The 23,854-nt window shown below is 45.4% G+C and overlaps 9 non-coding genes and 10 pseudogenes across 9 annotated transcripts; all 19 read left to right on the forward strand.

The window, feature by feature from the left end:
• Positions 1-235: 235 nt before the first annotated feature.
• On the forward strand, positions 236-354 carry LOC135601329 (5S ribosomal RNA). The gene has a single exon (XR_010483624.1). It is a non-coding gene; the product is annotated as a 5S ribosomal RNA (ribosomal RNA).
• Positions 355-704: 350 nt separating this feature from the next.
• LOC135603800 (5S ribosomal RNA) lies at positions 705-822 on the forward strand (annotated as a pseudogene).
• Positions 823-1,171: 349 nt separating this feature from the next.
• On the forward strand, positions 1,172-1,290 carry LOC135599620 (5S ribosomal RNA). The gene has a single exon (XR_010481967.1). It is a non-coding gene; the product is annotated as a 5S ribosomal RNA (ribosomal RNA).
• Positions 1,291-1,640: 350 nt separating this feature from the next.
• LOC135603655 (5S ribosomal RNA) lies at positions 1,641-1,759 on the forward strand (annotated as a pseudogene).
• An 819-nt stretch (positions 1,760-2,578) lies between these two features.
• Positions 2,579-2,697, forward strand: LOC135602698 (5S ribosomal RNA; annotated as a pseudogene).
• Positions 2,698-3,047: 350 nt separating this feature from the next.
• On the forward strand, positions 3,048-3,166 carry LOC135600236 (5S ribosomal RNA). The gene has a single exon (XR_010482562.1). It is a non-coding gene; the product is annotated as a 5S ribosomal RNA (ribosomal RNA).
• An 819-nt stretch (positions 3,167-3,985) lies between these two features.
• On the forward strand, positions 3,986-4,104 carry LOC135603672 (5S ribosomal RNA; annotated as a pseudogene).
• Positions 4,105-4,454: 350 nt separating this feature from the next.
• On the forward strand, positions 4,455-4,573 carry LOC135604148 (5S ribosomal RNA). Its single transcript, XR_010484198.1, has one exon. It is a non-coding gene; the product is annotated as a 5S ribosomal RNA (ribosomal RNA).
• A 350-nt stretch (positions 4,574-4,923) lies between these two features.
• Positions 4,924-5,041, forward strand: LOC135601847 (5S ribosomal RNA; annotated as a pseudogene).
• A 350-nt stretch (positions 5,042-5,391) lies between these two features.
• LOC135602984 (5S ribosomal RNA) lies at positions 5,392-5,510 on the forward strand (annotated as a pseudogene).
• A 350-nt stretch (positions 5,511-5,860) lies between these two features.
• On the forward strand, positions 5,861-5,979 carry LOC135599621 (5S ribosomal RNA). Its single transcript, XR_010481968.1, has one exon. It is a non-coding gene; the product is annotated as a 5S ribosomal RNA (ribosomal RNA).
• Positions 5,980-6,329: 350 nt separating this feature from the next.
• Positions 6,330-6,448, forward strand: LOC135600980 (5S ribosomal RNA). The gene has a single exon (XR_010483287.1). It is a non-coding gene; the product is annotated as a 5S ribosomal RNA (ribosomal RNA).
• A 350-nt stretch (positions 6,449-6,798) lies between these two features.
• LOC135599458 (5S ribosomal RNA) lies at positions 6,799-6,917 on the forward strand (annotated as a pseudogene).
• Positions 6,918-7,267: 350 nt separating this feature from the next.
• On the forward strand, positions 7,268-7,386 carry LOC135603020 (5S ribosomal RNA; annotated as a pseudogene).
• A 350-nt stretch (positions 7,387-7,736) lies between these two features.
• LOC135601018 (5S ribosomal RNA) lies at positions 7,737-7,854 on the forward strand. Its single transcript, XR_010483324.1, has one exon. It is a non-coding gene; the product is annotated as a 5S ribosomal RNA (ribosomal RNA).
• Positions 7,855-8,204: 350 nt separating this feature from the next.
• On the forward strand, positions 8,205-8,323 carry LOC135600403 (5S ribosomal RNA). The gene has a single exon (XR_010482725.1). It is a non-coding gene; the product is annotated as a 5S ribosomal RNA (ribosomal RNA).
• Positions 8,324-8,673: 350 nt separating this feature from the next.
• On the forward strand, positions 8,674-8,792 carry LOC135599249 (5S ribosomal RNA; annotated as a pseudogene).
• Positions 8,793-9,142: 350 nt separating this feature from the next.
• Positions 9,143-9,261, forward strand: LOC135603356 (5S ribosomal RNA; annotated as a pseudogene).
• A 350-nt stretch (positions 9,262-9,611) lies between these two features.
• Positions 9,612-9,729, forward strand: LOC135601100 (5S ribosomal RNA). The gene has a single exon (XR_010483404.1). It is a non-coding gene; the product is annotated as a 5S ribosomal RNA (ribosomal RNA).
• The last annotated feature ends 14,125 nt before the right edge of the window (positions 9,730-23,854 follow it).

Consider the following 23,854-nt stretch of genomic DNA (forward strand, 5'->3'; position numbering starts at 1 on the left):
TCCGGATTGGGGTCGCAATAGCGATTCCGAGTTCGTTCTAGAAAGTGCCGATGGTTTCTGCACGCGCTTGCCGTGTCCGATACGCAGTCGTCGGGCTAGGGCTCGGAGAGAGGTTGCAATAGGGATTTCGAGATAGTTCGGGAAAGCGCCGACGGTTTCGTGACGGACAAGAGGCTCCGGACGTTGATGCGCCGACTGCGACGTGCACATAGGCGAGGGACGAAGCACGCGAAACGGGTGCGATAATGCCAGCACTAAATCCCCGGATCCCATCAAAACTCCGAAGTTAAGCGTGCTTGGGCCAGAGTAGTACTAGGATCGGTGACCCCCTGGGAAGTCCTCGTGTTGCGCTCCGTTTTGCATCCCGAGATACGAAACAACTCCCGTAGTGCTCCGAGACGATTGTTTTGGGGCTGGAAATTTGCTGTGACCGCTACACTGTCAGTATCGAGGGGCTCGGAGAGAGCTTTCCGGATTGGGGTCGCAATAGCGATTCCGAGTTCGTTCTAGAAAGTGCCGATGGTTTCTGCACGCGCTTGCCGTGACCGATACGCAGTCGTCGGGCTAGGGCTCGGAGAGAGCTTGCAATAGGGATTTCGAGACAGTTCGAGAAAGCACCGACGGTTTCGTGACGGGCAAGAGGCTCCGGACGTTGATGCGCCGACTGCGACGTGCACATAGGCGAGGGACGAAGCACGCGAAACGGGTGCGATAATGCCAGCACTAAATCCCCGGATCCCATCAAAACTCCGAAGTTAAGCATGCTTGGGCCATAGTAGTACAAGGATGGGTGACCCCTGGGAAGTCCTCGTGTTGCACTCCTTTTTGCATCCCGAGATACGAAACATCTCCCGTAGAGCTCCGAGACGATTGTTTTGGGGCTGGAAATTTGCTGTGCCGCTACGCAGTCAGTATCGAGGGGCTCGGAGAGAGCTTTCCGGATTGGGGTCGCAATAGCGATTCCGAGATCGTTCTAGAAAGTGCCGATGGTTTCGGGACGCGCTTGCCGTGACCGATACGCAGTCGTCGGGCTAGGGCTCAGAGAGAGCTTGCAATAGAGATTTCGTGAACGTTTGAGAAAGCGCCGACGGTTTCGTGACCGGCAAGAGGCTCCGGAAGTTGATTCGCCGACTGCGACGTGCACATAGGCGAGGGACGAAGCACGCGAAACGGGTGCGATAATGCCAGCACTAAATCACCGGATCCCATCAAAACTCCGAAGTTAAGCGTGCTTGGGCCAGAGTAGTACAAGGATGGGTGACCCCCTGGGAAGTCCTCGTGTTGCACTCCTTTTTGCATCCCGTGATACGAAACATCTCCCGTAGAGCTCCGAGACGATTGTTTCGGGGCTGGAAATTTGCTGTAACCGCTACGCGATCAGTATCGAGGGGCTCGGAGAGAGCTTTCCGGATTGGGGTCGCAATAGCGATTCCGAGATCGTTCTCGAAAGTGCCGATGGTTTCGGCACGCGCTTGCCGTGACCGATACGCAGTCGTCGGGCTAGGGCTCGGAGAGAGCTTGCAATATGGATTTCGTGAACGTTCGAGAAAGCGCCGACGGTTTCATGACGGGCAAGAGGCTCCGGACGTTGATACGTCGACCGCGACGTGCACATAGGCGAGGGACGAAGCACGCGAAACGGGTGCGATAATGCCGGCACTAAATCACCGGATCCAATCAAAACTCCTAAGTTAAGCGTGCTTAGGCCAGAGTAGTACTACGATGAGTGACCCCCTGGGAAGTCCTCGTGTTGCACTCCTTTTTGCATCCCGGGATACGAAACATCTCCCGTAGAGCTCCGAGACGAATGTTTTGGGGCTGGAAATTTGCTGTGACCGCTACGCAGTCAGTATCGAGGGGCTCGGAGAGAGCTTTCCGGATTGGGGTCGCAATAGCGATTCCGAGATCGTTCTAGAAAGTGCCGATGGTTTCGGCACGCGCTTGCCGTGACCGATACGCAGTCGTCGGGCTATGGCTCGGAGAGAGCTTGCAATAGGGATTTCGTGAACGTTCAAGAAAGCGACGACGGTTTCGTGACGGGCAAGAGGCTCCGGACGTTGATGCGCCGACCGCGACGTGCACATAGGCGAGGGGCGAAGCTCGCGAAACGGGTGCGATAATGGCAGCACTAAATCACCGAATCCCATCAAAACACCGAAGTTTAGCGTGCTTCGTCCATAGTAGTACTACAATGGGTGACCCCTTGGGAAGTCCTCGTGTTGCACTCCTTTTTGCATCCCGGGATACGAAACATCTCCTGTAGAGCTCCGAGACGTTTGTTTTGGGGCTGGAAATTTGCTTTGACCGCTACGCAGTCAGTATCGAGGGGCTCAAAGAGAGCTTTCCGGATTGGGGTGGCAATAGCGATTCCTAGATCGTTCTAGAAAGTGCCGATGGTTTCGGCACGCGCTTGCCGTGACCGATACGCAGTCGTCGGGCTAGGGCTCGGAGAGAGCTTGCAATAGGGATTTCGTGAACGTTCGAGAAAGCGACGACGGTTTCGTGACGGGCAAGAGGCTTCGAACGTTGATGCGCCGACCGCGACGTGCACATAGGCGAGGGACGAAGCTCGCGAAACGGGTGCGATATTGGCAGCACTAAATCACCGGAGCCCATCAAAACTCCGAAGTTAAGCGTGCTTGGGCCAGAGTAGTACAAGGATGGGTGACCCCCTGGGAAGTCCTCGTGTTGCACTCCTTTTTGCATCCCGTGATACGAAATATCTCCCGTAGAGCTCCGAGACGATTGTTTCGGGGCTGGAAATTTGCTGTAACCGCTACGCGATCAGTATCGAGGGGCTCGGAGAGAGCTTTCCGGATTGGGGTCGCAATAGCGATTCCGAGATCGTTCTCGAAAGTGCCGATGGTTTCGGCACGCGCTTGCCGTGACCGATACGCAGTCGTCGGGCTAGGGCTCGGAGAGAGCTTGCAATATGGATTTCGTGAACGTTCGAGAAAGCGCCGACGGTTTCGTGACGGGCAAGAGGCTCCGGACGTTGATACGCCGACCGCGACGTGCACATAGGCGAGGGACGAAGCACGCGAAACGGGTGCGATAATGCCAGCACTAAATCACCGGATCCCATCAAAACTCCGAAGTTAAGCGTGCTTAGGCCAGAGTAGTACTACGATGGGTGACCCCCTGGGAAGTCCTCGTGTTGCATTCCTTTTTGCATCCCGGGATACGAAACATCTCCCGTAGAGCTCCGAGACGATTGTTTTGGGGCTGGAAATTTGCTGTGACCGCTACGCAATCAGTATCGAGGGGCTCGGAGAGAGCTTTCCGGATTGGGGTCGCAATAGCGATTCCGAGATCGTTCTAGAAAGTGCCGATGGTTTCGGCACGCGCTTGCCGTGACCGATACGCAATCGTCGGGCTAGGGCTCGGAGAGAGCTTGCAATAGGGATTTCGTGAACGTTCGAGAAAGCGACGACGGTTTCGTGACGGGCAAGAGGCTCCGGACGTTGATGCGCCGACCGCGACGTGCACATAGGCGAGGGACGAAGCTCGCGAAACGGGTGCGATAATGGCAGCACTAAATCACCGAATCCCATCAAAACACCGAAGTTTAGCGTGCTTCGGCCATAGTAGTACTACAATGGGTGACCCCTTGGGAAGTCCTCGTGTTGCACTCCTTTTTGCATCCCGGGATACGAAACATCTCCTGTAGAGCTCCGAAACGTTTGTTTTGGGGCTGGAAATTTGCTTTGACCGCTACGCAGTCAGTATCGAGGGGCTCAAAGAGAGCTTTCCGGATTGGGGTGGCAATAGCGATTCCTAGATCGTTCTAGAAAGTGCCGATGGTTTCGGCACGCGCTTGCCGTGACCGATACGCAGTCGTCGGGCTAGGGCTCGGAGAGAGCTTGCAATAGGGATTTCGTGAACGTTCGAGAAAGCGACGACGGTTTCGTGACGGGCAAGAGGCTTCGGACGTTGATGCGCCGACCGCGACGTGCACATAGGCGAGGGACGAAGCTCGCGAAACGGGTGCGATAATGGCAGCACTAAATCACCGGATCCCATCAAAACACCGAAGTTAAGCGTGCTTGGGCCAGAGTAGTACTAGGATGGGTGACCCCCTGGCAAGTCCTCGTATTGCACTACTTTTTGCATCCCGGGATTCGAAACATCTCCAGTAGAGCTCCGAGACGATTGTTTTGGGGCTGGAAATTTGCTGTGACCGCTACGCAGTCAGTATCGAGGGGCTCGGAGAGAGCTTTCCGGATTGGGGTCGCAATAGCTATTCCGAGATCGTTCTATAAAGTGCCGATGATTTCGGCACGCGCTTGCCGTGACCGATACGCAGTCGTCGGGCTAGGGCTTAGAGAGAGCTTGCAATAGGGATTTCGTGAACGTTTGAGAAAGCGCCGACGGTTTCGTGACTAGCAAGAGGCTCCGGACGTTGATACGCCGACCGCGACGTGCACATAGGCGAGGGACGAAGCACGCGAAACGGGTGCGATAATGCCAGCACTAAATCACCGGATCCCATCAAAACTCCGAAGTTAAGCGTGCTTGGGCCAGAGTAGTACTAGGACGGGTGACCCCCTGGGAAGTCCTCGTGTTGCACTCCTTTTTGCATCCCGGGATTCGAAACATCTCCCGTAGAGCTCCGAGACGATTGTTTTGGGGCTGGAAATTTGCTGTGACCGCTACGCAGTCAGTATCGAGGGGCTCGGAGAGAGCTTTCCGGATTGCGGCCGCAATAGCGATTTCGAGATCGTTCTATAAAGTGCCGATGATTTCGGCACGCGCTTGCCGTGACCGATATGCAGTCGTCGGGCTAGGGCTAAGAGAGAGCTTGCAATAGGGATTTCGTGAACGTTCGAGAAAGCGCCGACGGTTTCGTGACGGGCAAGGGGCTCCGGACGTTGATACGCCGACCGCGACGTGCACATAGGCGAGGGACGAAGCACGCGAAACGGGTGCGATAATGCAGCACTAAATCACCGGATCCCATCAAAACTCCGAAGTTAAGCGAGCTTGTGCCAGAGTAGTACTACGATGGGTGACCCCCTGGGAAGTCCTCGTGTTGCACTCCTTTTTGCATCCCGTGATACGAAACATCTCCCGTAGAGCTCCGAGACGCTTGTTTTGGGGCTGGAAATTTGCTGTGACCGCTATGCAGTCAGTATCGAGGGGCTCGGAGAGAGTTTTCCGAATTGGGGTCGCAATAGCGATTCGTAGATCGTTATAGAAAGTGCCGATGGTTTCGGCACGCGCTTGCCGTGACCGATACACAGTCGTCGGGCTAGGGCTCGGAGAGAGCTTGCAATAGGGATTTCGTGAACGTTCGAGAAAGCGACGACGGTTTCGTGACGGGCACGAGGCTCCGGACGTTGATGCGCCGACCGCGACGTGCACATAGGCGAGGGACGAAGCTCGCGAAACGGGTGCGATAATGGCAGCACTGAATCACCGGATCCCATCAAAACACCGAAGTTAAGCGTGCTTGGGCCAGAGTAGTACTAGGATGGGTGATCCCCTGGGAAGTCCTCGTGTTGCACTACTTTTTGCATCCCGGGATTCGAAACATCTCCCGTAGAGCTCCGAGACGATTGTTTTGGGGCTGGAAATTTGCTGTGACCGCTACGCTGTCAGTATCGAGGGGCTCGGAGAGAGCATTCCGGATTGGGGTCGCAATAGCGATTCCGAGATCGTTCTATAAAGCGCCGATGATTTCGGCACACGCTTGCCGTGACCGATACGCAGTCGTCGTGCTAGGGCTTAGAGAGAGCTTGCAATAGGGATTTCGTGAACGTTTGAGAAAGCGCCGACGGTTTCGTGATGGGCAAGAGGCTCCGGACGTTGATTCGCCGACCGCGACGTGCACATAGGCGAGGGACGAAGCACGCGAAACGGGTGCGATAATGCCAGCACTAAATCACCGGATCCCATCAAAACTCCGAAGTTAAGCGTGCTTGGGCCAGAGTAGTACAAGGATGGGTGACCCCCTGGGAAGTCCTCGTGTTGCACTCCTTTTTGCATCCCGTGATACGAAACATCTCCCGTAGAGCTCCGAGACGATTGTTTCGGGGCTGGAAATTTGCTGTAACCGCTACGCGATCAGTATCGAGGGGCTCGGAGAGAGCTTTCCGGATTGGGGTCGCAATAGCGATTCCGAGATCGTTCTCGAAAGTGCCGATGGTTTCGGCACGCGCTTGCCGTGACCGATACGCAGTCGTCGGGCTAGGGCTCGGAGAGAGCTTGCAATATGGATTTCGTGAACGTTCGAGAAAGCGCCGACGGTTTCGTGACGGGCAAGAGGCTCCGGACGTTGATACGCCGACCGCGACGTGCACATAGGCGAGGGACGAAGCACGCGAAACGGGTGCGATAATGCCAGCACTAAATCACCGGATCCAATCAAAACTCCGAAGTTAAGCGTGCTTAGGCCAGAGTAGTACTACGATGGGTGACCCCCTGGGAAGTCCTCGTGTTGCACTCCTTTTTGCATCCCGGGATACGAAACATCTCCCGTAGAGCTCCGAGACGATTGTTTTGGGGCTGGAAATTTGCTGTGACCGCTACGCAGTCAGTATCGAGGGGCTCGGAGAGAGCTTTCCGGATTGGGGTCGCAATAGCGATTCCGAGATCGTTCTAGAAAGTGCCGATGGTTTCGGCACGCGCTTGCCGTGACCGATACGCAGTCGTCGGGCTAGGGCTTGGAGAGAGCTTGCAATAGGGATTTCGTGAACGTTCGAGAAAGCGACGACGGTTTCGTGACGGGCAAGAGGCTCCGGACGTTGATGCGCCGACCGCGACGTGCACATAGGCGAGGGACGAAGCTCGCGAAACGGGTGCGATAATGGCAGCACTAAATCACCGAATCCCATCAAAACATCGAAGTTTAGCGTGCTTCGGCCATAGTAGTACTACAATGGGTGACCCCTTGGGAAGTCCTCGTGTTGCACTCCTTTTTGCATCCCGGGATATGAAACATCTCCCGTAGAGCTCCGAGACGTTTGTTTTGGGGCTGGAAATTTGCTTTGACCGCTACGCAGTCAGTATCGAGGGGCTCAAAGAGAGCTTTCCGGATTCGGGTCGCAATAGCGATTCCTAGATCGTTCTAGAAAGTGCCGATGGTTTCGGCACGCGCTTGCCGTGACCGATACGCAGTCATCGGGCTAGGGATCGGAGAGAGCTTGCAATAGGGATTTCGTGAACGTTCGAGAAAGCGCCGACGGTTTCGTGATGGGCAAGAGGCTCCGGACGTTGATACGCCGACCGTGACGTGCACATAGGCGAGGGACGAAGCACGCGAAACAGGTGCGATAATGCCAGCACTAAATCACCGGATCCCATCAAAACTCCGAAGTTAAGTGTGCTTGGGCCATAGTAGTACTACGATGTGTGACCCCTTGGGAAGTCCTCGTGTTGCACTCCTTTTTGCATCCCGGGATTCGAAACATTGCCCGTAGAGCTCCGAGATGATTGTTTTGGGGCTGGAAATTTGCTGTGACCGCTACGCAGTCAGTATCGAGGGGCTCGGAGAGAACTTTCCGGATTGCGGTCGCAATAGCGATTTCGAGATCGTTCTATAAAGTGCCGATGATTTCGGCACGCGCTTGCCGTGACCGATACGGAGTCGTCGGGCAAGGGCTTAGAGAGAGCTTGCAATAGGGATTTCGTGAACGTTCGAGAAAGCGCCGACGGTTTCGTGACGGGCAAGAGGCTCCGGACGTTGATACGCTGACCGCGACGTGCACATAGGCGAGGGACGAAGCACGCGAAACGGGTGCGATAATGCAGCACTAAATCACCGGATCCCATCAAAACTCCGAAGTTAAGCGTGCTTGGGCCAGAGTAGTACTACGATGGGTGACCCCCTGGGAAGTCCTCGTGTTGCACTCCTTTTTGCATCCCGTGATACGAAACATCTCCCGTAGAGCTCCGAGACGATTGTTTTGGGGCTGGAAATTTGCTGTGACCGCTATGCAGTCAGTATCGAGGGGCTCGGAGAGAGCTTTCCGGATTGGGGTCGCAATAGCGATTCCAAGATCGTTCTCGAAAGTGCCGATGGTTTCGGCACGCGTTTGCCGTGACCGATACGAAGTCGTCGGGCTAGGGCTCGGTGAGAGCTTGCAATAGGGATTTCGTGAACGTTCGAGAAAGCGCCGACGGTTTCGTGACGGGCAAGAGGCTCCGGACGTTGATACGCCGACCGCGACGTGCACATAGGCGAGTGACGAAGCACGCGAAACGGGTGCGATAATGCCAGCACTAAATCACAGGATCCCATCAAAACTTCGAAGTTAAGCGTGCTTGGGCCAGAGTAGTACTAGGATGGGTGACCCCCTGGGAAGTCCTCGTGTTGCACTCCTTTTCGCATCCTGGGATTCGAAACATCTCCCGTAGAGCTCCGAGACGATTGTTTTGGGGCTGGAAATTTGCTTTGACCGCTACGCAGTCAGTATCGAGGGGCTCGGAGAGAGCTTTCCGAATTGGGGTAGCAATAAGGATTCCTAGATCGTTATAGAAAGTGCCGATGGTTTCGGCACGCGCTTGCCGTGACCGATACGCAGTCGTCGGGCTAGGGCTCGGAGAGAGCTTGCAATAGGGATTTCGTGAACGTTCGAGAAAGCGACGACGGTTTCGTGACGGGCAAGAGGCTCCGGACGTTGATGCGCCGACCGCGACGTGCACATAGGCGAGGGACGAAGCTCGCGAAACGGGTGCGATAATGGCAGCACTAAATCACCGGATCCCATCAAAACACCGAAGTTTAGCGTGCTTCGGCCATAGTAGTACTACGATGGGTGACCCCTTGGGAAGTCCTCGTGTTGCACTCCTTTTTGCATCCCGGGATACGAAACATCTCCCGTAGAGCTCCGAGACGTTTGTTTTGGGGCTGGAAATTTGCTTTGACCGCTACGCAGTCAGTATCGAGGGGCTCAAAGAGAGCTTTCCGGATTGGGGTCGCAATAGCGATTCCTAGATCGTTCTAGAAAGTGCCGATGGTTTCGGCACGCGCTTGCCGTGACCGATACGCAGTCATCGGGCTAGGGCTCGGAGAGAGCTTGCAATAGGGATTTCGTGAACGTTCGAGAAAGCGCCGACGGTTTCGTGACGGGCAAGAGGCTCTGGACGTTGATACGCCGACCGTGACGTGCACATAGGCGAGGGACGAAGCACGCGAAACAGGTGCTATAATGCCAGCACTAAATCACCGGATCCCATCAAAACTCCGAAGTTAAGCGTGCTTGGGGCATAGTAGTACTACGATGGGTGACCCCTTGGGAAGTCCTCGTGTTGCACTCCTTTTTGCATCCCGGGATTCGAAACATCTCCCGTAGAGCTCCGAGACGATTGTTTTGGGGCTGGAAATTTGTTGTGACCGCTACGCAGTCAGTATCGAGGGGCTCGGAGAGAGCTTTCCGGATTGCGGTCGCAATAGCGATTTCGAGATCGTTCTATAAAGTGCCGATGATTTCGGCACGCGCTTGCCGTGACCGATACGCAGTCGTCGGGCTAGGGCTTAGAGAGAGCTTGCAATAGGGATTTCGTGAACGTTCGAGAAAGCGCCGACGGTTTCGTGACGGGCAAGAGGCTCCGGACGTTGATACGCCGACCGCGATGTGCACATAGGCGAGGGACGAAGCACGCGAAACGGGTGCGATAATGCAGCACTAAATCACCGGATCCCATCAAAACTCCGAAGTTAAGCGTGCTTGGGCCAGAGTAGTACTAGGATGGGTGACCCCCCGGGAAGTCCTCGTGTTGCACTCCTTTTTGCATCCCGGGATTCGAAACATCTCCCGTAGAGCTCCGAGACGATTGTTTTGGGGCTGAAAATTTGCTGTGACCGCTACGCAGTCAGTATCGAGGGGCTCGGAGAGAGCTTTCCGGATTGGGGTCGCAATAGCGATTCCGAGATCGTTCTCGAAAGTGCCGATGGTTTCGGCACGCGCTTGCCGTGACCGATACGAAGTCGTCGGGCTAGGGCTCGGTGAGAGCTTGCAATAGGGATTTCGTGAACGTTCGAGAAAGCGCCGAATGTTTCGTGACGAGCAAGAGGCTCCGGACGTTGATACGCCGACCGCGACGTGCACATAGGCGAGGGACGAAGCACGCGAAACGGGTGCGATAATGCCAGCACTAAATCACCGGATCCCATCAAAACTTCGAAGTTAAGCGTGCTTGGGCCAGAGTAGTACTAGGATGGGTGATGTAACACCCCTCATTTCCGAAAGTTCGTATAAATTTTTGGTGATAATGTAAGCATCTATTTTAATTGACAAAAGAAATAGAGTATGAATTAGAGGTAACCTATTTGTAAGATTTGGGAGATCTGTTCAAAAAAAAGAAAAAAAAAGAATCTGAGGACCTATATGTAAACCCTAAGGACCTAATCGTGAATATGATAAAAACAAGGACTAAACTGCAAAATGCACCAAATGACAAATTCCACCGCTTAAGCCTCTCTGCCTTCGTTCTTAAGGAAGCAGAGGAGGCAGCTCGTGGGTGATCAGGGAAAGAAAAGAAGAAGAAGAAGAAGAAGAAGAAGAAGAAGGAGAAGAGAAAGAAAATTTGGGGCTTTTAGGGTTTTTGCTTTAATCTTGTTACTTCGGGTCAAAATTTGCAAAGGCAAGTGTTCTAACCCCATCCTACAGCAGTATTTGACTCTGTTTTTATTTTGATTCAAAATAAATTGGAAGATTTTTATTTAGAAACTGATATGTTTCTCTTTGGACATAGAACTATGGATTCTGAAAGTTTTCGGTAAACTGACCCCTAAGCACTGTTTCAGCCCTAAGTTTTAGTATAGAATGAGAATTCAGGCAGGAACTATTTTTGTTTGAAATTAGACTCGTATATCTTTCTTTTGACACTGATTTTGTAGATTTTAGACACCGAATACTTACCCAAAAATTTGTTTCAAAAGAGCCTATAGACGCTGTAAAACAGAGTTCAAGATTTCTGACCTTTCGATACTAAAACGCCTATAACTCCCTGTTGAAAATTCTGACTTGTACTAAACTGATTTTATTTGAAACTAGACTTGAATTTCTCTCTTTTGACATATAGTTTGAAAATTTTGGAGTTCAATTGCTCACCCTATCGTCTGTTGAATCCGATCCTATAAAGTCTGCAAACCAGTGATTGTGATTTTGACCTTATGTTACCAAATCAGAGGTAACTCTGTGTTGGGAGCCCTGTTTCATATGAAATCTGTTCCATCCGAATATAGACTGATATATGGTTCAACCATAGCCTTCTTATGGGTATTGGAGCATATTTGTTATTCTGAAATATTTGTTTGGTGTGCCACTGGAATTCTGTCCGAAATCGAGCTTTGGTCGATTTCGCGTATTCTGTTCCATTTCCTTTGGATACTTGAATTCGCCTAACCTTCTTATTGGAATTGAGCTGGTTATGATTGCTTGGAATCCCTGTACACTCTTGCTTTCAATTCTTTCCCTAAAATGAATACTTTTGTGAGAGATTTGTTCCTTGCATCACATTGTTTTTGAAAAGGCACATGTACGTTTGGTTGTTCCGCGTGTGCTTCCGTTATATGCTGCATTTTGTTGAAACCGCCTTCTTGTACTCTGGTGTGTGGGATTGTCTGGACCTTTGCCAGAAATGGTAAAGGGTATGCGCTGATTTGCCCGCTATGTGGGGTCCCGCTATGTGGGATATTCTGGTATGCGCTTATTTGCCCGCTATGTGGGGTCCCGCTATGTGGGATATTGCTTAGAGCCTGCGATGCTCTGCCGGCCCCCTTTGACTTCACCTAGACGTGGGTGGATGGAGCTCCCAGACGTGGGAGACTTTTGTCAGGTGGTCATTCAGAAATGGATGAATCACATTCTGACTGAGATCCCACTACACCCTCTATATGTTTGATATGACATCCAGAGTCTTGGTGAGTTATTTCTGTTCCTGCTCTGGATAAATATGATATGATTGCAACGTCAAGGACGACGTTTGAGCTTCTGTACGACATATGAGTTTGATATGCTCTGAAATGCTTCATTCACTGTTGAGTTTGCTTCGTAATGTTCCATATGTCATTGATGTGTTTTGGAACATTTTATATGCCATTGATAAGCTCCAATATGTTTCCTTTGTTTCTGATATGCTCCAATTACTCTATGCCCCATCTGTCAGGAACCAAATATGTATGATTAAAAGGACAATTGTGATTCTGCTCCTAATGATATTATGTCTACGAAATCGTATATTCAGCTTTGTGTTTTGAAACTGTATCTCTTTGGAAATTGTACTATTTTGATATGGATATGTTAGTCACTTGCTGAGCTCTTTATGCTCACCCCGTTTGTTGATAAATTTTTCAGGATAGCGTATCGCTTGCTTAAATGTTAAGAATGGGCTGAGGCAGTGGAAAGTTTAGAAGACGTTGGGCAGAACTTTTGTTAGCATATATGTAGTTGTGTATAAGCTACCTTGCATCTAATGAAATGTGACTATGAATCTAAACCTGTGGATTTTGTGTAAGTTAAAGGATCCCTCATGTATAGGGTTTTGGAATGTTAAATTAAATTTGTGTAATGATATGAACTTATGGTAAATCGATGATTGTGGTGACTGCATAGATTTCCCCACTTGTGGATTTATATTGTGGTTTTTATTTTGATGAGTCGAGTTCAGATTGTATGAATTATCGAGTGATGTGTGCTATGTTTATGAATTGCACAGGGTTATGAATTGGTAGATTATAGAAGTGAAATTTTTGATCTGAATGTTTTCTTAGTGACCTCAAATGTGTGTTTGGATCCTGGATTAGTTGTGTTGGAAAAAAAAAATTTTAATATTGTCGATATTTTGTCGGGTCGTGACAGAGGTGGTATCAGAGCATGATTTGAGAATCACTAAGAATATTATGTTTTTTTTTTAGGTTTATTGACTATCATTTAGAGATTGATCAAAGAAAATGTTCTTTTGATGTTTTAGAAAGCAAGGATGATGAGATCATCTGGTTCTCCTGTTGCATCTACTACTGATCAATTGAGTGGTATTATGCGGACTTTGGAGACTATGGCACAAGTGATGCAACAACAACAACAACCTGTCCAACAAGGAAGTAATGATGGAATAGAGACATCAAACCGAACGGGGTTGGGAATTGGACAGTTTAAGAAGCTTAGTCCTCCCAGTTTCAGTGGTGAATCTGATCCAATGGTGGCGGAATGATGGATGATGCAGATAGAGAAAATATTTGATGCCTTAAGTTACTCTGATGAACGAAAGGTTTTTCTTGCCACCTTTATGCTGGAAGGAGAAGCTGAACACTGGTGGAGAATGATTAAGAGGATGTCTGAAATCAAACATGAGCCAATGACATGGAAGTTATTCCAAGAAAAGTTTTACGACAAATATTTTCCAGATTGCATGAGAGAGCAAAAAAAATTGGAGTTCTTGAATCTTATCCAGGGAAGTATGACGGTTACAAAGTATGAATCTAAATTTACTGAGCTCTCTAGGTTTGCCACACATATGACTGATGATGAATCTAGAAAGGCAAGAAGGTTTGAAAGGGGATTACGGCCGGCAATAAGAAGCCGAATGTCAGCTTTAAAATTACAAACATATGCTGATACGGTAGAAAGAGCTTTGAAAATTGAAAGAGACATGGAGGAAATTCAAGAAATCATTGGCAAGAACCAAAGGGACAAATTTACTAGCAAAAGCAGGAGGGAAAATGAATATGAAGATAGTAACAAGAGGTTTAAGACATCTGGATTTGAGAAAAGGAAACCATGGGGGAGGACTCAGTTATGTGCAAAATGCGGATTAAATCATGAGACAGGCCGGTGTTTTCGGGTGACTGGAGCATGTTTTGGTTGTGGAAAGCTAGATCATCAATTAAGAGATTGCCCACTGAACAGGAAAAAAGAGCCACTGTCTCCTAGACCCTCAGCCCATGCTAGGGTGTACGCTATCACTGAACAAGATTTTAGAGCTTCTAAATCAGTGGTGGAAGGTATTCTTCATGTTTCTAAAAGAAATGCAAAAGTTTTGTTTGATCCCGGCTCCAACTTATCGTTTGTTTCAAAATACTTTGCTTGTCACTTGGATATTCCACCTAAACCCCTGGATTATATGTTATATGTAACAACTGCTGTTGGAGATTCATTGGCAACAAACTTGGTCTACCCATCTTGTTTGATCTCTATAGGAGACCACGAATTCCTTGCTGATTTGATTCTCCTAGAGATCCAGGGTTTTGATATTATACTTGGCATGGATTGGTTATCTTCTCATCACGCTAGTATTGATTGTTACAAAAAAATAATTACTTTCTGCATACCAGATCAGCCTATATTTTTCTTTGAGGGCATTAAGCATAATTTGCCTCCTTGCTTAATATCCACACTTCAAGCTTATCATCTTATTCAAAAAGGTTGTTTTTGTTATATGGTGTGTGTAAAGGAGCATTCAAATCAGGAAACCCACTTAGATGAAATTTCAGTGGTCAAAGAGTTTCCTGATGTATTTCCTGATGACTTGCCTGGTTTACCTCTAGATAGAGAGGGTGAATTTGCTATTGATCTAGTCCCCAGTACAACCCCAATATCTAAGCCTCCCTACAGAATGGCACCACTTGAGTTAGAAGAATTAAAGAAGCAAATACAAGAATTATTAGATAAGGGTTTCATACGACCCAGTGTATCCCCATGGGGTGCTCCGGTACTATTAGTGAAGAAGAAGGATGGAACATTGAGGCTTTGTATTGATTATAGACAGTTGAATCAGGTGACCATCAAAAACAAGTATCCCATACCTAGAATTGATGATTTGTTTGATCAACTGCAGGGTGCACAAGTATTCTCTAAGATTGACCTGAGGTCAGGTTACTATCAGTTGAAGATCAAGGAGGAGGATATTTCAAAAACAGCTTTCAGAACTCGATATGGTCATTATGAATTCTTGGTGATGCCATTTGGTTTGACTAATGCCCCTGCAGCTTTTATGGAACTAATGAATAGGATATTTCAACCGCTCTTGGATATCTGTGTAATTGTATTTATTGATGACATATTGGTGTATTCAAAGAGTAATCAGGAGCATGAGGAACACTTGAGAGATGTGTTGTCCATACTAAGAGAAAAGAAGTTGTATGCGAAGTTCAGCAAATGTGAATTTTGGTTGAATGAAGTTGCTTTCTTAGGCCATGTGATTTCAGGGAAGGGCATATCTGTTGATCCAAGGAAAATAGAAGCTGTAGTTGAATGGGAAGTACCAACAAATGTAACAGAGGTTAGAAGTTTCTTGGGCATGGCAGGTTATTACAGGAGATTTGTGGAGGGATTTTCTCGAATTGCTCAACCTCTCACCAAACTCACTAAGAAGAATATGAAATTTGTATGGGGTGATGATTGTGAGCAAAGCTTTCAAGAGTTAAAAAGAAGATTGACTAGTGCCCCTATTCTCACTATTCCAAGTGGTAGTGAGGGATTTGTAGTTTATACTGATGCTTCAAGAAAGGGCCTAGGATGTGTTTTGATGCAGGAAGGGAGAGTAATTGCTTATGCTTCTAGGCAACTTAAAGGTTATGAATTGAATTATCCAACTCATGATTTGGAATTGGCAGCAATTATTTTTGCTCTAAAGATTTGGAGACATTATTTGTATGGTCGACAGTTTGAAATTTTCACTGATCACAAGAGTTTAAAATATATTTTCACCCAGAAGGAGTTGAACATGAGGCAGCGAAGATGGATAGAACTTCTGAAGGATTATGATTGTGCCATCCGTTATCACCCAGGCAAGGCCAATGTTGTAGCTGATGCACTTAGTAGGAAATCTACAAGTTTTATGGCTAGTCTGGTCGTAAAGCAATGGAAGCTAATAGAAGAAAATTTTGATTTGAAAGCTTTGAGGAAAGAGCAAGACTCGATGATTCTGATGGCCTCCATTCAAGTGCAGTCTGATCTTATGCAACAACTTAAGGAAGGACAATTACGAGATCCACATTTAATCTACTTGAGGAGTGAAGTAGAAAAGGGATTGAAGCCACAATTTCAAATTTCAAAGGATGGCCTATTGAGATTTGGGGAGAGAGTATGTGTACCAAATGAACTAGTTATCAAGAATCAAATCCTAACTGGAAGTCATACTTCAAAGTACACCCTACACCCTGGGAGCACTAAGATGTATAGAGATCTTCGAAGTCATTATTGGTGGAAAGGCATGAAGAAAGAAATTGCAATGTATGTTTCTAAATGTTTGACTTGTCAGCAAATCAAAGTAGAACACCAAAGACCTGGAGGGTTGTTGCAACCTTTAGTTATTCCTGAATGGAAATGGGAATGTATTACTATGGATTTTGTTTCAGGACTACCCAGAACCTCGAGGAAGCATGATGCTATTTGGGTTATCATTGATAGGTTAACAAAATCTGCGCATTTCCTACCGATTAATATGACTTATTCACTTGATAGACTTGCAGATTTATATGTTAATGAAGTAGTAAGACTTCATGGTATTCCAAAGGAGATTATCTCTGATAGAGACTCCAGATTTCTCTCTAGATTCTGGAGAAAATTGCAGGAGTCGATGGGCACTAAAGTCAAGTTTAGTACTGCATATCATCCTCAGACTGATGGTCAGTCAGAAAGAACAATTCAAACACTTGAGGATTTGCTTAGAGCCTATGTTATGGATTGGAAAGGTGAATGGGATAAGGATATTTCACTTGTTGAGTTCACGTATAATAATAGTTATCATTCAAGTATTCAGATGGCTCCTTATGAAGCTCTATATGGGCGAAAGTGCATAACACCTATATGTTGGGAGGAAGTTGGAGACAGAAAGCTATTAGCACCGGACAAGGTACAAGAAACTACCGAGAAAATTCAAGTAATAAGGAAAAGGTTAAAAACTGCTCAGAGTCGTCAAAAGAGTTATGCTGACAATAGAAGACGAGATATTGAGTTTGAAATCGGAGATTTTGTATTCTTAAAAGTCTCCCCTTCCAAAGGCATTATGAGGTTTGGGAAGAAAGGAAAATTAAGCCCAAGATTTATTGGACCTTTTGAGGTTCTTGAGAGGGTTGGTTCTGTCGCTTACAGGATTGCCTTGCCACCAGCATTGAGCCATGTCCATGATATATTTCATGTCTCGATAATTAGAAAGTATATGTATGACCCTTCTCACATCATTAAGTATGAGCTGGTGGAGATCGATAAAGATTTATCCTATGTGGAAGAGCCTATTCAGATTATTGATAAGAAAGAAAATGTCCTAAGGAATCTGGTCATCCCACTGGTTCAAGTAAATTGGAGACATCATTCTGGAGAAGAGACAACTTGGGAGCTAGAAGAGGAAATGAAAAAGGTGTATCCTCGTCTTTTCATCGAATAGAGGTACGATAAATTTAGAGGACTAAATTTTTCTTTTAAGGGGGGGAGAGTGTAACACCCCTCATTTCCGAATGTTCGTATAAATTTTTGGTGATAATGTAAGCATCTATTTTAATTGACAAAAGAAATAGAGTATGAATTAGAGGTAACCTATTTGTAAGATTTGGGAGATCTGTTCAAAAAAAAGAAAAAAAAAGAATCTGAGGACCTATATGTAAACCCTAAGGACCTAATCGTGAATATGATAAAAATAAGGACTAAACTGCAAAATGCACCAAATGACAAATTCCACCGCTTAAGCCTCTCTGCCTTCGTTCTTAAGGAAGCAGAGGAGGCAGCTCGTGGGTGATCAGGGAAAGAAAAGAAGAAGAAGAAGAAGAAGAAGAAGAAGAAGAAGAAGGAGAAGAGAAAGAAAATTTGGGGCTTTTAGGGTTTTTGCTTTAATCTTGTTACTTCGGGTCAAAATTTGCAAAGGCAAGTGTTCTAACCCCATCCTACAGCAGTATTTGACTCTGTTTTTATGTTGATTCAAAATAAATTGGAAGATTTTTATTTAGAAACTGATATGTTTCTCTTTGGACATAGAACTATGGATTCTGAAAGTTTTCGGTAAACTGACCCCTAAGCACTGTTTCAGCCCTAAGTTTTAGTATAGAATGAGAATTCAGGCAGGAACTATTTTTGTTTGAAATTAGACTCGTATATCTTTCTTTTGACACTGATTTTGTAGATTTTGGACACCGAATACTTACCCAAAAATTTGTTTCAAAAGAGCCTATAGACGCTGTAAAACAGAGTTCAAGATTTCTGACCTTTAGATACTAAAACGCCTATAACTCCCTGTTGAAAATTCTGACTTGTACTAAACTGATTTTATTTGAAACTAGACTTGAAATTCTCTCTTTTGACATATAGTTTGAAAATTTTGGAGTTCAATTGCTCACCCTATCGTCTGTTGAATCCGATCCTATAAAGTCTGCAAACCAGTGATTGTGATTTTGACCTTATGTTACCAAATCAGAGGTAACTCTGTGTTGGGAGCCCTGTTTCATATGAAATCTGTTCCATCCGAATATAGACTGATATATGGTTCAACCATAGCCTTCTTATGGGTATTGGAGCATATTTGTTATTCTGAAATATTTGTTTGGTGTGCCACTGGAATTCTGTCCGAAATCGAGCTTTGGTCGATTTCGCGTATTCTGTTCCATTTCCTTTGGATACTTGAATTCGCCTAACCTTCTTATTGGAATTGAGCTGGTTATGATTGCTTGGAATCCCTGTACACTCTTGCTTTCAATTCTTTCCCTAAAATGAATACTTTTGTGAGAGATTTGTTCCTTGCATCACATTGTTTTTGAAAAGGCACATGTACGTTTGGTTGTTCCGCGTGTGCTTCCGTTATATGCTGCATTTTGTTGAAACCGCCTTCTTGTACTCTGGTGTGTGGGATTGTCTGGACCTTTGCCAGAAATGGTAAAGGGTATGCGCTGATTTGCCCGCTATGTGGGGTCCCGCTATGTGGGATATTCTGGTATGCGCTTATTTGCCCGCTATGTGGGGTCCCGCTATGTGGGGTCCCGCTATGTGGGATATTGCTTAGAGCCTGCGATGCTCTGCCGACCCCCTTTGACTTCACCTAGACGTGGGTGGATGGAGCTCCCAGACGTGGGAGACTTTTGTCAGGTGGTCATTCAGAAATGGATGAATCACATTCTGACTGAGATCCCACTACACCCTCTATATGTTTGATATGACATCCAGAGTCTTGGTGAGTTATTTCTGTTCCTGCTCTGAATAAATATGATATGATTGCAACGTCAAGGACGACGTTTGAGCTTCTGTACGACATATGAGTTTGATATGCTCTGAAATGCTTCATTCACTGTTGAGTTTGCTTCGTAATGTTCCATATGTCGTTGATGTGTTTTGGAACATTTTATATGCCATTGATAAGCTCCAATATGTTTCCTTTGTTTCTGATATGCTCCAATTACTCTATGCCCCATCTGTCAGGAACCAAATATGTATGATTAAAAGGACAATTGTGATTCTGCTCCTAATGATATTATGTCTACGAAATCGTATATTCAGCTTTGTGTTTTGAAACTGTATCTCTTTGGAAATTGTACTATTTTGATATGGATATGTTAGTCACTTGCTGAGCTCTTTATGCTCACCCCGTTTGTTGATAAATTTTTCAGGATAGCGTATCGCTTGCTTAAATGTTAAGAATGGGCTGAGGCAGTGGAAAGTTTAGAAGACGTTGGGCAGAACTTTTGTTAGCATATATGTAGTTGTGTATAAGCTACCTTGCATCTAATGAAATGTGACTATGAATCTAAACCTGTGGATTTTGTGTAAGTTAAAGGATCCCTCATGTATAGGGTTTTGGAATGTTAAATTAAATTTGTGTAATGATATGAACTTATGGTAAATCGATGATCGTGGTGACTGCATAGATTTCCCCACTTGTGGATTTATATTGTGGTTTTTATTTTGATGAGTCGAGTTCAGATTGTATGAATTATCGAGTGATGTGTGCTATGTTTATGAATTGCACAGGGTTATGAATTGGTAGATTATAGAAGTGAAATTTTTGATCTGAATGTTTTCTTAGTGACCTCAAATGTGTGTTTGGATCCTGGGTTAGTTGTGTTGGAAAAAAAAAATTTTAATATTGTCGATATTTTGTCGGGTCGTGACAGAGGTGGTATCAGAGCATGATTTGAGAATCACTAAGAATATTATGTTTTTTTTTTAGGTTTATTGACTATCATTTAGAGATTGATCAAAGAAAATGTTCTTTTGATGTTTTAGAAAGCAAGGATGATGAGATCATCTGGTTCTCCTGTTGCATCTACTACTGATCAATTGAGTGGTATTATGCGGACTTTGGAGACTATGGCACAAGTGATGCAACAACAACAACAACCTGTCCAACAAGGAAGTAATGATGGAATAGAGACATCAAACCGGACGGGGTTGGGAATTGGACAGTTTAAGAAGCTTAGTCCTCCCAGTTTCAGTGGTGAATCTGATCCAATGGTGGCGGAATGATGGATGATGCAGATAGAGAAAATATTTGATGCCTTAAGTTACTCTGATGAACGAAAGGTTTTTCTTGCCACCTTTATGCTGGAAGGAGAAGCTGAACACTGGTGGAGAATGATTAAGAGGATGTCTGAAATCAAACATGAGCCAATGACATGGAAGTTATTCCAAGAAAAGTTTTACGACAAATATTTTCCAGATTGCATGAGAGAGCAAAAAGAATTGGAGTTCTTGAATCTTATCCAGGGAAGTATGACGGTTACAAAGTATGAATCTAAATTTACTGAGCTCTCTAGGTTTGCCACACATATGACTGATGATGAATCTAGAAAGGCAAGAAGGTTTGAAAGGGGATTACGGCCGGCAATAAGAAGCCGAATGTCAGCTTTAAAATTACAAACATATGCTGATACGGTAGAAAGAGCTTTGAAAATTGAAAGAGACATGGAGGAAATTCAAGAAATCATTGGCAAGAACCAAAGGGACAAATTTACTAGCAAAAGCAGGAGGGAAAATGAATATGAAGATAGTAACAAGAGGTTTAAGACATCTGGATTTGAGAAAAGGAAACCATGGGGGAGGACTCAGTTATGTGCAAAATGCGGATTAAATCATGAGACAGGCCGGTGTTTTCGGGTGACTGGAGCATGTTTTGGTTGTGGAAAGCTAGATCATCAATTAAGAGATTGCCCACTGAACAGGAAAAAAGAGCCACTGTCTCCTAGACCCTCAGCCCATGCTAGGGTGTACGCTATCACTGAACAAGATTTTAGAGCTTCTAAATCAATGGTGGAAGGTATTCTTCATGTTTCTAAAAGAAATGCAAAAGTTTTGTTTGATCCCGGCTCCAACTTATCGTTTGTTTCAAAATACTTTGCTTGTCACTTGGATATTCCACCTAAACCCCTGGATTATATGTTATATGTAACAACTGCTGTTGGAGATTCATTGGCAACAAACTTGGTCTACCCATCTTGTTTGATCTCTATAGGAGACCACGAATTCCTTGCTGATTTGATTCTCCTAGAGATCCAGGGTTTTGATATTATACTTGGCATGGATTGGTTATCTTCTCATCACGCTAGTATTGATTGTTACAAAAAAATAATTACTTTCTGCATACCAGATCAGCCTATATTTTTCTTTGAGGGCATTAAGCATAATTTGCCTCCTTGCTTAATATCCACACTTCAAGCTTATCATCTTATTCAAAAAGGTTGTTTTTGTTATATGGTGTGTGTAAAGGAGCATTCAAATCAGGAAACCCACTTAGATGAAATTTCAGTGGTCAAAGAGTTTCCTGATGTATTTCCTGATGACTTGCCTGGTTTACCTCTAGATAGAGAGGGTGAATTTGCTATTGATCTAGTCCCCAGTACAACCCCAATATCTAAGCCTCCCTACAGAATGGCACCACTTGAGTTAGAAGAATTAAAGAAGCAAATACAAGAATTATTAGATAAGGGTTTCATACGACCCAGTGTATCCCCATGGGGTGCTCCGGTACTATTAGTGAAGAAGAAGGATGGAACATTGAGGCTTTGTATTGATTATAGACAGTTGAATCAGGTGACCATCAAAAACAAGTATCCCATACCTAGAATTGATGATTTGTTTGATCAACTGCAGGGTGCACAAGTATTCTCTAAGATTGACCTGAGGTCAGGTTACTATCAGTTGAAGATCAAGGAGGAGGATATTTCAAAAACAGCTTTCAGAACTCGATATGGTCATTATGAATTCTTGGTGATGCCATTTGGTTTGACTAATGCCCCTGCAGCTTTTATGGAACTAATGAATAGGATATTTCAACCGCTCTTGGATATCTGTGTAATTGTATTTATTGATGACATATTGGTGTATTCAAAGAGTAATCAGGAGCATGAGGAACACTTGAGAGATGTGTTGTCCATACTAAGAGAAAAGAAGTTGTATGCGAAGTTCAGCAAATGTGAATTTTGGTTGAATGAAGTTGCTTTCTTAGGCCATGTGATTTCAGGGAAGGGCATATCTGTTGATCCAAGGAAAATAGAAGCTGTAGTTGAATGGGAAGTACCAACAAATGTAACAGAGGTTAGAAGTTTCTTGGGCATGGCAGGTTATTACAGGAGATTTGTGGAGGGATTTTCTCGAATTGCTCAACCTCTCACCAAACTCACTAAGAAGAATATGAAATTTGTATGGGGTGATGATTGTGAGCAAAGCTTTCAAGAGTTAAAAAGAAGATTGACTAGTGCCCCTATTCTCACTATTCCAAGTGGTAGTGAGGGATTTGTAGTTTATACTGATGCTTCAAGAAAGGGCCTAGGATGTGTTTTGATGCAGGAAGGGAGAGTAATTGCTTATGCTTCTAGGCAACTTAAAGGTTATGAATTGAATTATCCAACTCATGATTTGGAATTGGCAGCAATTATTTTTGCTCTAAAGATTTGGAGACATTATTTGTATGGTCGACAGTTTGAAATTTTCACTGATCACAAGAGTTTAAAATATATTTTCACCCAGAAGGAGTTGAACATGAGGCAGCGAAGATGGATAGAACTTCTGAAGGATTATGATTGTGCCATCCGTTATCACCCAGGCAAGGCCAATGTTGTAGCTGATGCACTTAGTAGGAAATCTACAAGTTTTATGGCTAGTCTGGTCGTAAAGCAATGGAAGCTAATAGAAGAAAATTTTGATTTGAAAGCTTTGAGGAAAGAGCAAGACTCGATGATTCTGATGGCCTCCATTCAAGTGCAGTCTGATCTTATGCAACAACTTAAGGAAGGACAATTACGAGATCCACATTTAATCTACTTGAGGAGTGAAGTAGAAAAGGGATTGAAGCCACAATTTCAAATTTCAAAGGATGGCCTATTGAGATTTGGGGAGAGAGTATGTGTACCAAATGAACTAGTTATCAAGAATCAAATCCTAACTGGAAGTCATACTTCAAAGTACACCCTACACCCTGGGAGCACTAAGATGTATAGAGATCTTCGAAGTCATTATTGGTGGAAAGGCATGAAGAAAGAAATTGCAATGTATGTTTCTAAATGTTTGACTTGTCAGCAAATCAAAGTAGAACACCAAAGACCTGGAGGGTTGTTGCAACCTTTAGTTATTCCTGAATGGAAATGGGAATGTATTACTATGGATTTTGTTTCAGGACTACCCAGAACCTCGAGGAAGCATGATGCTATTTGGGTTATCATTGATAGGTTAACAAAATCTGCGCATTTCCTACCGATTAATATGACTTATTCACTTGATAGACTTGCAGATTTATATGTTAATGAAGTAGTAAGACTTCATGGTATTCCAAAGGAGATTATCTCTGATAGAGACTCCAGATTTCTCTCTAGATTCTGGAGAAAATTGCAGGAGTCGATGGGCACTAAAGTCAAGTTTAGTACTGCATATCATCCTCAGACTGATGGTCAGTCAGAAAGAACAATTCAAACACTTGAGGATTTGCTTAGAGCCTA

The sequence above is a fragment of the Musa acuminata genome, chromosome BXJ2-1 (assembly GCF_036884655.1).
Source record: "Musa acuminata AAA Group cultivar baxijiao chromosome BXJ2-1, Cavendish_Baxijiao_AAA, whole genome shotgun sequence".
Classification (NCBI taxonomy): domain Eukaryota; kingdom Viridiplantae; phylum Streptophyta; class Magnoliopsida; order Zingiberales; family Musaceae; genus Musa; species Musa acuminata.